This window comes from Dermacentor variabilis, chromosome 10, assembly GCF_050947875.1.
Source record: "Dermacentor variabilis isolate Ectoservices chromosome 10, ASM5094787v1, whole genome shotgun sequence".
Classification (NCBI taxonomy): Eukaryota; Metazoa; Arthropoda; class Arachnida; order Ixodida; family Ixodidae; genus Dermacentor; species Dermacentor variabilis.
In genome coordinates this window covers 49429968-49438869 of record NC_134577.1, presented here as the reverse complement: position 1 = coordinate 49438869, position 8902 = coordinate 49429968, and the positions used below count along the sequence as shown (strand labels likewise).

Here is an 8902-nt window from a genome sequence, read left to right as displayed (position 1 = left end):
TGCCAGAGCAGATAGATATCCTAACTAAATGGGCAGGAGGGCTCGCCGAAATTGTATCTATAGTTCCTTGAGCAAAAAAGGGCAGTTCTGATTGAAGGAGTGATATACCTCGATTCTCATGCCGTCTGGTGAATTAAACGTCCAGAGTATACGAACATGGACAAAGGCGCACAGGGCAGACAGTTAGGATCAAGCTTTTTCGGCCTCCCCCGACGTCTCTTATAAAACTTCAGCACGGACTGTCGTCACGAGCGCAATGGCCTCTATAATTTTGACGGAGTTTGCATATTACGTGGCGTCGACCAAGTTTCTTGCACTCGCACAGGCTCGAACGCACCATGCCCGCACGCACCCTTTGCACACGTTTCTTTCTTTTATACCTCAACACTGGCCAGGCAAACAACACACACACACGCAGCGCGCCCGTAAAGAAGCCGAGGCGTACGCGCACCGCCACCGGCCGGCGAGCGCGTCGCTCGACCCCCCAGCGAGCCCTACAGCGAAGGGGCCCGCCGGCGGGCGTGACGCCTTAATTGCCCCGAGAGGAGAGAGCCGAGCCGTTCGCGTGGGTGCCGCAAAGGAACGGGGGACCATCGGCACGTGCCTCCGCTTGAGCGCTGCCTGTCAAGCGGGCGCTCCTTCGCCTATTCCTGCCAGGCGTATAAAGCACGTCACTGAGGGGCTGACGGACCTGTGGCGCGCCTGTGCGACCGCATATGTGCGAGTATGCGTGTGTGTGTGTGCGGGAGTATACGTACGTACGTACGTACGTACGTACGTATGTATGTATGTATGTATGTATGTATGTATGTATGTATGTATGTATGTATGTATGTATGTATGTATGTGTGTGTGTGTGTGTGTGTGTGTGTGTGTGTGTGTGTGTGTGTGTGTGTGTGTGTGTGTGTGTGTGTGTGTGTGTGTGTGTGTGTGTGTGCGTGTGTGTGTGTGTGTGTGCGTGTGCGTGCGCGCTAGTGTATATGCGCGAATTGCGTGTGCGCAAGTAAAACTCTTGCTTGGGCTAGTTGGTTCATGCTTGAAGTAGTAAAGGCAAGGCGCAGAAGACCAGGACTCAGGAAGAAGAACACAAATGACAGGACCGGCGCCACTCGAGGCTGGCAAGCTGAGACGGCGATGAGTTTTGACGCACAAAATGGCAGGATCGGTGCGAAATCTTTGTTGAAAGAAATGGCCCAATGTAGAAGAAATATGCTCAAGTAAAACTCTTGCTTGGGCTAGTTGGTTCATGCATTTGTGCGTCAACCTGATCGCCGTCTCAGCTTGCCAGTCTCGAGTGGCGCCGGTCCTGTCGTTTGTGTTCTTCTTCCTGAGTCCTGGTCTTCTGCGCCTTGCCTTTACTACTTCATGCGTGTGCGCGTTCGTGCGAGAGTGTGTGAGTGTATATGCGCGAGTATGTGTGTGTTTGTGCTGCATGTGCGTGCGCCATCGTCTCTCGTGGGATCTGGCTGACTCAATCGGAGCAATTCACTGCGTCTTCCGTCAAGTCTAGAATATAAGTCTGGCTGGCTATACTCCACAACAAATGTGGCCGTATGCAGTCCGAAAGCCTCATTTATTCTTCGCACCTTGGCTCTGTTATAACGAAATATATAAGAATTTCTGCATGTCGATATGAAAATATGGACTTTCACTGACATTATGACGCTTTCGTTAGACCACCGTACCCTCCCCTAAATTGCAGACTCAACTCACTCCTTGTGGTCCAGGATTGCAAAAAAAAAAAAAAAAATAGCGAGCCATTCCACTCTGTGAAGATGGACGACCTGCGAAGCTGTCGTACTCATTTAATGTCTTGATGGGTGGTCATCGAGAGGAAAGGTACGCGCACACATTTATTGTGTTGGTCGGTGGTCATTATTTGTCTTGATCGGTGAGCAATTCTGCTCCGAGGAGCCAGCGGAAAGGAGGAACGCGTGACATTTCTACGGGGTACCGCCGCCCCCCGGCGCAAAGTAGACACGCGCGGTGTACCCGCCGCCCTATAAGAGAGCGGAAGGTATCTAGGCACGCACGGGCTTCGAACGACGACAAAGGGAGGGCGCTGAGTTTTTGCTCGCGCACATGAAACTTTCACGGCAGGCTAGCCGTAAACAGCTTCCCTGTAGAAAAACAAAATTACGGGGCTTCGAGCGCTATAATCACGATTTGGTTATGAGGTATGTCGTAGTGAATAGTGTTGACCACTGGGCTTCTTTATCGTGTACCCAATGCACGGTCTACACGGCCATTCTTGCATTTCACCCCCATCGAAATGCCACCGCCGCGGCCGGGATTCGATCCCGGCCGCGGGATCGAATATTATATTATAGTAGCGTGCCGACGCCATAGCCACTACGCCAGCACGGAGGGTCACCCTTGCCCAGTCGCTGATCAAGTGCCGTCGTAATTCGTCCCATGAAGACAGGACCGCCTCTTGGTTCTTAACAGTCCGCGCCTAGCCCTCGATGGCCAGTAAGGCGTGGCGCAGCTTGTGCTCCAGAGTACAGCGGTTGGAGTCGGCGATACGCTGGAAGTGATCAAACTAGTCTTCAGCATCCTCGAAGGCGCCTTCATGGAAGGATGTGGGGATGGTTAAGGATGGTGTTGGTCGGCACAGTTGCGCAAGAAGGAGTTTTAGTGTTCATGCTTTTGACGCGGTTGGGTAAAGGCGCGGGTGGGTATTAGCCTTGAAGTCAACAGCTTTCCCATACGTGAAAGGGAGTCAGCTCGACCGTACTTCGCACTGGGCTTGAAAACGGGTTTAGGTCTGGGAGCGGTAGCATGTCCACAGCACTTCCGCCAAAAATGTTACGTATATAGGTAGACGACGGAGGCTAGCAAAATAGACCCAGGTAACAATACATTCCGCATTAGTGTGCAAGAATAGTAGAGAAAACGGGTGGAATTAGTGAACTGCACGTTGTTCGGACTTGCTCAGAAGGCTGTGTGGTGAGCCTATAATTGACTTGTTCCGAGGGGTATAGCTGCGACAGTGTCATGGCTAAGCAAGCAGCGCAAAAAAAAAAGATATGCAAGAGTACACGTGATAGAAGCAAAGAAACTATCAAGGTGCAAGAAAGACAAGAACACTGAAAGCCACGCGACACTAACGTCCGCAATCGACGACAGTTTCTACACTTAGCAAAAAGAGATGAGACAGTGGACCTTCACATCTGCACACATGACTAAGCGTCAAAAGAAGACGTATCTAAAACAAGATGTGTCTTCTTGAAGCCGACATGATGCAGTATGAAAAATGAACGGTTGATTTTCAATTCTGGTGTGCTGTGCTTTCCTCCTGGTATAGTTCTTCCTCAAAAAAATAAAAAGTTCTTAATTTGTCACGTTTCAGTTTATCAGGTCAGATCAGGTTACATATTAGGCCTAGCATAGCTGTTTACTTAATTCATTTCCCCTCATTTCACTACTGATGACTGAAGAGAGGATCAATGAGCATTTGGACAGAAAGCGAATCGTCAGCTGTCTTGAGTTATTGTCTGCCGTTTGTTTTTCACCATGCGTGCCGAATTCAGGGAGGCATTCAAAAAGCTGCTTATCAGCCGGATCTCTTATCATCGATCATCGAATTCTAGTGCTCCGCTACCCAATTAGCTTAATCTATCGCGCCTGATAACCTTAAGTTCATCACCAGGTCTGCAGGACGGAGCCTTTCAGACTCGCCTATAAGTCGCTACAGGTCTCACCGTGGGCATTACGCCCGAGGCACCCGCCCAAATATCTGGTCAGGTGTGGTTGCGCGGAGAAAGCCTCAAGAATAAATGAGACAACCGCCAGCATATGGACGGGAGCAGACCCGCTAACTAATCGCCGGTGCTCAACTAAATCGCATTCCCTCCTCGCAAAAGGATGCGCGCGGCTGCGCGGCCAATTCTCAGCCGAGGAGGAGGGGAAAGGGGTTCGGCCGCAAAGGCGCTCGCCCCATTCCTCTCTCAGGCCACGCGCCCCGCGCGTACAGAGAACTCATCCGAAAGGCGCAGCCGATCAAGCGCGGCAGTAAAAGAGACCGCGCACATCGACGACTCGACGGCTCCGGCCGCAAGGGAGCGGCGCAGGCGGCGTGCCAGTTCGAACGCTACAGGGCCAAGCATCTCGGGTAGGATCGGCAAGGTAGATCGCTGAGAAGGGGAGGGGGGACGGGGACGGCACTGGTCTTGCCGCTTCCGGTCGTGTCTCCCGGCACGTGAGCAAGTAGCGGCAGCGAGCAGGTACGCCATCGCGCGCGCGCGCGCCCAGGGAAGGACGAAGAGCGGGGAGTCGGATAAGCTGCAGGCTGCGAGAGAGGCTGTGGAAGGTGAAGGGGGGCCGTAGGGCGAAGGAGGGAGGGCGGTGGAGTTGGAAGACGACGTCCCACGCGCTCGCGCGACGAGCGGGGGCCAGAGGTCGAGAGTCGTCGAACCTGCTGCCCGCCGCCGCCGCAAGCTGTTGCTTTTGGCTCCTTGCTTCTTTTTCCGCGTCTGGTCGTTGGTGAGGAGGCTCAATGGAGACCCGCCGCCGCATGAATGAACGATGCCGGCACGCACGCGGGCTCTCGCGCGGCCGCCGCCGTTGCCTTTCCCCCACCCCCTCTTTCTTCTTCCAGAGGCAAGAAGGCGAGAAGAGAGAGAGAGATGATGCGAACGCGTAGTATACACACAGGTGCGCATCCGGTGGGTTGCTTCGACCGCCACAGGTCTACGGAAGGAAGGGAGCACGTACTACACGTCTCCCTCGCTGCTTCTTGTACTTCTTGATCCTGCAGCCTGCTCTTGCTGTGTGGCAGCTCGGCTTCTCCCCCACTATGCCTTCGCGCCGCCTGTACGGATGCTGGGCACGGCAGCGCTTCTTTTCCAACCTGCCTTCTCTTTCACCGCTCGCTTGGTGGCCGACCGGTGGTGGTAGCGGGCGGGCGCTGGAAGGCAGCCGGCTATATAACCACGAGCCACGAATCCGCGCGTAAGCGCTCTGTACAGTGCTGCTCCGGTCATGGAGCACTCATTAGGATCGAAAGGCGAGCACGTTTGCCACTGTGCTGAGCGCAGGGAGACTTTGTCTTCCTGGTAACCTAGCAGGTATACCATGGCTTAACGTATTTTTTCTCTTCTTCTTCCTTTCTTTTTTTATTCAATTAACCGCCGAGGTGACTCGTCGGTATTTACGCCGTTCTTCTCTAGAGCACGAGGCCGCGGGTTCAATTACGCCGCCACGGTGAAGGCACTCATGTGGTGGCGAAATATACAAAGACACATGTGTACCGCGAGCCTAGGCGCACGTTATACCAGCCCAAACTGTTCAGTAATAACGTGGGGACCTCCTCGGCTCTGTCGCTCATCACACCTGTCTAGCTTTGAGGTGCTAACTATCTCGGCATAACTGTCTGCATCGAGAGGTGTTGTGGAACATTTCCACAACATCGAAGCGGGTCCGTGTAATTAGCAGTGGTATACACGACTGGCCGCCTAGCATACCTCTAATCTGTCATCATCACTCATCCTCTCATTTCTTCCCCTTCTTTCCCCGCACGGAGTGCCATGTTAAAACACTCTTGCTAAATGCGGCCACACAAATAAACCATTCATTAAAGTTAGGAGCTCTAAATACTGCAATGTTATTTCTCTCTCTCTCTCTCTCTCTCTCTCTCTCTCTGGACTTGGCGGTGACATGGGATCTCGAACTCAAGTCAAGCTCCCCTTGGGCCACTCTGCGGCGTCACCGTGGAGTCGAGAAAGTGTTGTTCAAGGACTAACCAACTGCTCATTGAGGGAAGCTGCGAAACTGGAGGGCCACGCGGTGCATTGGAGGAATGCGTGAATCGCACACCGCCTCATTGGTCGCGTGTTTGAAAACCCCGATAGCGCATGCGCATCCAACTCGGCGTTTCGGCATGCGCATCCCTATCGGCGGCAGCACGCGTATGGTTGAGAGTAGAGAGAGAGAGAGAGAGAGAGAGAGAGAGAGAGAGAGAGAGAATAAACATTTATTTGGCAAAACAAGTAGGAAATTTTCCTCGATGAGTGGAGCCCTCAGTCCAGGGCTCCATTGCCACGCGCGACTTCCCAATCCCGCTGGATCAGCCGTTGCTGTTCCTGCCGGCTTGTGCTGAGCAGCGCAGACTCCCAAGAGGAGAAGCTAGGGTTGGTTAAAGGAGGAACACCCGAAGGGTTACGGCATTCCCGTGGTACACCGTGGGTTTGACGCTACAGTAGGGGCAACAGGAAGGGCATAGGGTGGGATATGTAGCATGTAATTTCGGCCGAAGCGGCCACAATGTGGCCATGTTCTGCCCTTCCGCTGTGAGTGACGCGTTAACGAACGCAGCTTCGCAGCACACATGCACAGAACTGCTTCGTAGCGCATAGGTCACACTTTTAAGGTCACCACGCCGCCACCAAATCACGGTCATGTTCTCTCATTTATTTCTTCCGTAAACGTACCGCGAGTGGAACAGCACCTGTCGGACGCAATTAGTCACCATAACTGGCAGACATCGGCACAGCGCCTCATTGAGTGATGTTGCCTGGCATATGCGTCATTCAACATGTCCCTCACCTTCCTGTGTTTTCAAGCAGTGATGTTTTCTCACGTTTATTGGTACATGAACATGTAGAAATTAAAAGCCTATCCCTTAGCAGTCTCCCTGCTGAAGTGCCTTACAGCTGTTGTAGCAATGCAGCGAATTCTTACAATTCATGTAGACCCTGAGGGTAATTCAAATAAATAAATAAATCACTGATGGCCTAGACAATAAATAGCCGTGTCGTGCCCCGAAACAACGCCTGCTGATTAAACGATAAGGCCGCGCTCCGCTGCCTTGTTTCCAGGATTCATTTTCTAATAGGTTGCACCACGAGTGGTCATTTAAAGCCGTCTCTATATCTGTAGCCATAAATAAACGAGCCAGGGTTAACAGACAAATTACAAACAATAGGCAACACAACCTGTCCTGAAGTTTCCGCTGACCAGGCGGTTCTGCACTGAGAGAAGGCCGGCAGGCAACCAACGAATAAACAAAAAAGATGCCTAAAGAAGAAAAAGAAAGAGCGCAACCAAGTGGCCCACCGCCTCTGGCCAGCCGCGGCGGTAGTGAGAACATGGCGACGACCGAAACTAGTAGTTTAGCAGCCCACTGCAACGAGTATCATACGCGCTGGGCCAGCACGAGCATGACAGCCGAGCGACCACCCTTCGTCCAGCCGGGGCCCACAACAGGTGGGGGGGCACAACGTTGTGTGGCGGCCTGTCCCGTGGTTCCTTCCGATCGCTGACACCGCGTCAGCGATAATGAAGAGGTTCACCGCGCATCACGTGCCCTCCAGACCGAGGTAGGGAAATATCGTGTGTGTGTGTGTGGGAGGGGGGGGGGGGGGGCGTCATGGAGCAATGGCTGTATGGAATTAAGTCTGGATGTGAAGGGTATAAGCGTCAGGACTTTTCTTTCCTTTATTGCGATCAACTTTTGCTTTCTTTCTTTTTCTTTTTTTTTGAAGCAACGATGGATGAACATGTGAAAACCTGTGCTGCGTATATTGGAAGGAATGACGTGTCGGAATTCGCTGCAGCGACGCCGAAGCTCGAGCGGGATAAAATTGGGTGCAGTTTCTTATTGCAGGCTATTTCCACTTCAATCGCAGCGCACATATTTGTAGACGCGATTTGCCTTTTCCAATTTCTCCAGCTCCCTACAGTTGCCCAACATGACTGCAATAAACGCAGCCTTCGGCTCTCGATAAAAAGTGCAGGCATCTCTTGTGGTACATGGATGCACTGAAAGAAATAAGAACCTTATCAGATACCGAGAAATGAAAAAGTGTAACGTGAAGTTGTGTGTGAAAGCAATGACTTATGTCTTGCACTCATTTTCTAGTTGTACGCATATGCTAAGATTTTTTTTGAACCAACACGAATGTGCATGCACAGTTGTCTACGTTACCATTTCGTTGGAATATGAGAAAGTTTCTGATTTGTTTCTGCAGACTACAAGCTATATGAAAAAAACGCTCTGATCCGCACAAGACTTCGCTGCAAAGTTACAGGCAAAAATAAATAAGAAGAAAGAGGAATCTTTGCATAGAACTGCGCGACTGGATGGACCAGCGGAAGCAAATCCAGATCTCAGGCTCTTGCACATGGCGCTGCTGACATACGTGCACATCAATCGCCGCTTCCAATGTACGTTGACGAACTTGAGCTAAAGGCAAGGCCTGATACTGTGTGCTATTATGAACCTTCTTTGTCGGGCTGCGGCGCGCGGAATTATAGCGCCATCTAGTACGCACTCGGCAAATCGCGGCTGCGACGTCCTAGATTTTGTTGCCCACCTCTGCACCTTTCCCCGACTCTTTTTGTTTAGGTTTTGCGTGATTAGACATCTGACACGCAAGAGGCTTCAGACAAAATGACGCCAATCAGTGCGAGAACGAAACTTGTAACGAAACTTGTAACTTGCCGTCGCAAGCAAAACTCCAGCTGACCGCACATCTCTTATGAACACATGACCCACAAAGAGCACGTTTCACACTTTTGCAAAAGCAGGGCTATATAAAAAGCAGAGCAATATAACACCGGCTGACAGTGAGGAAAACGAAGACGTTCTGTATAGTGAACCACTTGTGTTGATCCGCGCAACAATATTATTGGAGCGGTCCAGATTATTCATAGACAATTTCAGTCCTGATATTTGTCCAGTTCTCGAGCAAGGATCCTTGGAATAACATGTATAGTGAGATTATTCGCCTCCCAACTTGTTTGAAGAGATTCGTTGTTTCAACGGCTGCCACATCGAGACACACGTCTCTGACTCTCTAGAATTCTAAGGACTCCGTAATTTGATGTGATCTGTCAACGCCATCAGCAACACGGTTCCTCATGTTTACCAGCTGTTGTGCCAAGGTATTTAGAATTAAAG

General features: G+C 51.5%; 1 protein-coding gene across 1 annotated transcript in view; it reads right to left on the bottom strand.

Annotated features, from left to right (window-relative positions):
* Positions 1-7471: 7471 nt before the first annotated feature.
* LOC142560505 (serine protease 33-like) overlaps positions 7472-8902 on the bottom strand; it is a 35915-nt gene continuing 34484 nt past the window's right edge. Inside the window, exon 10 of the mRNA XM_075672662.1 lies at positions 7472-7761. The gene's annotated coding sequence lies outside the window, so the exon portion shown is untranslated. The remainder of the gene's footprint in view (positions 7762-8902) is intronic.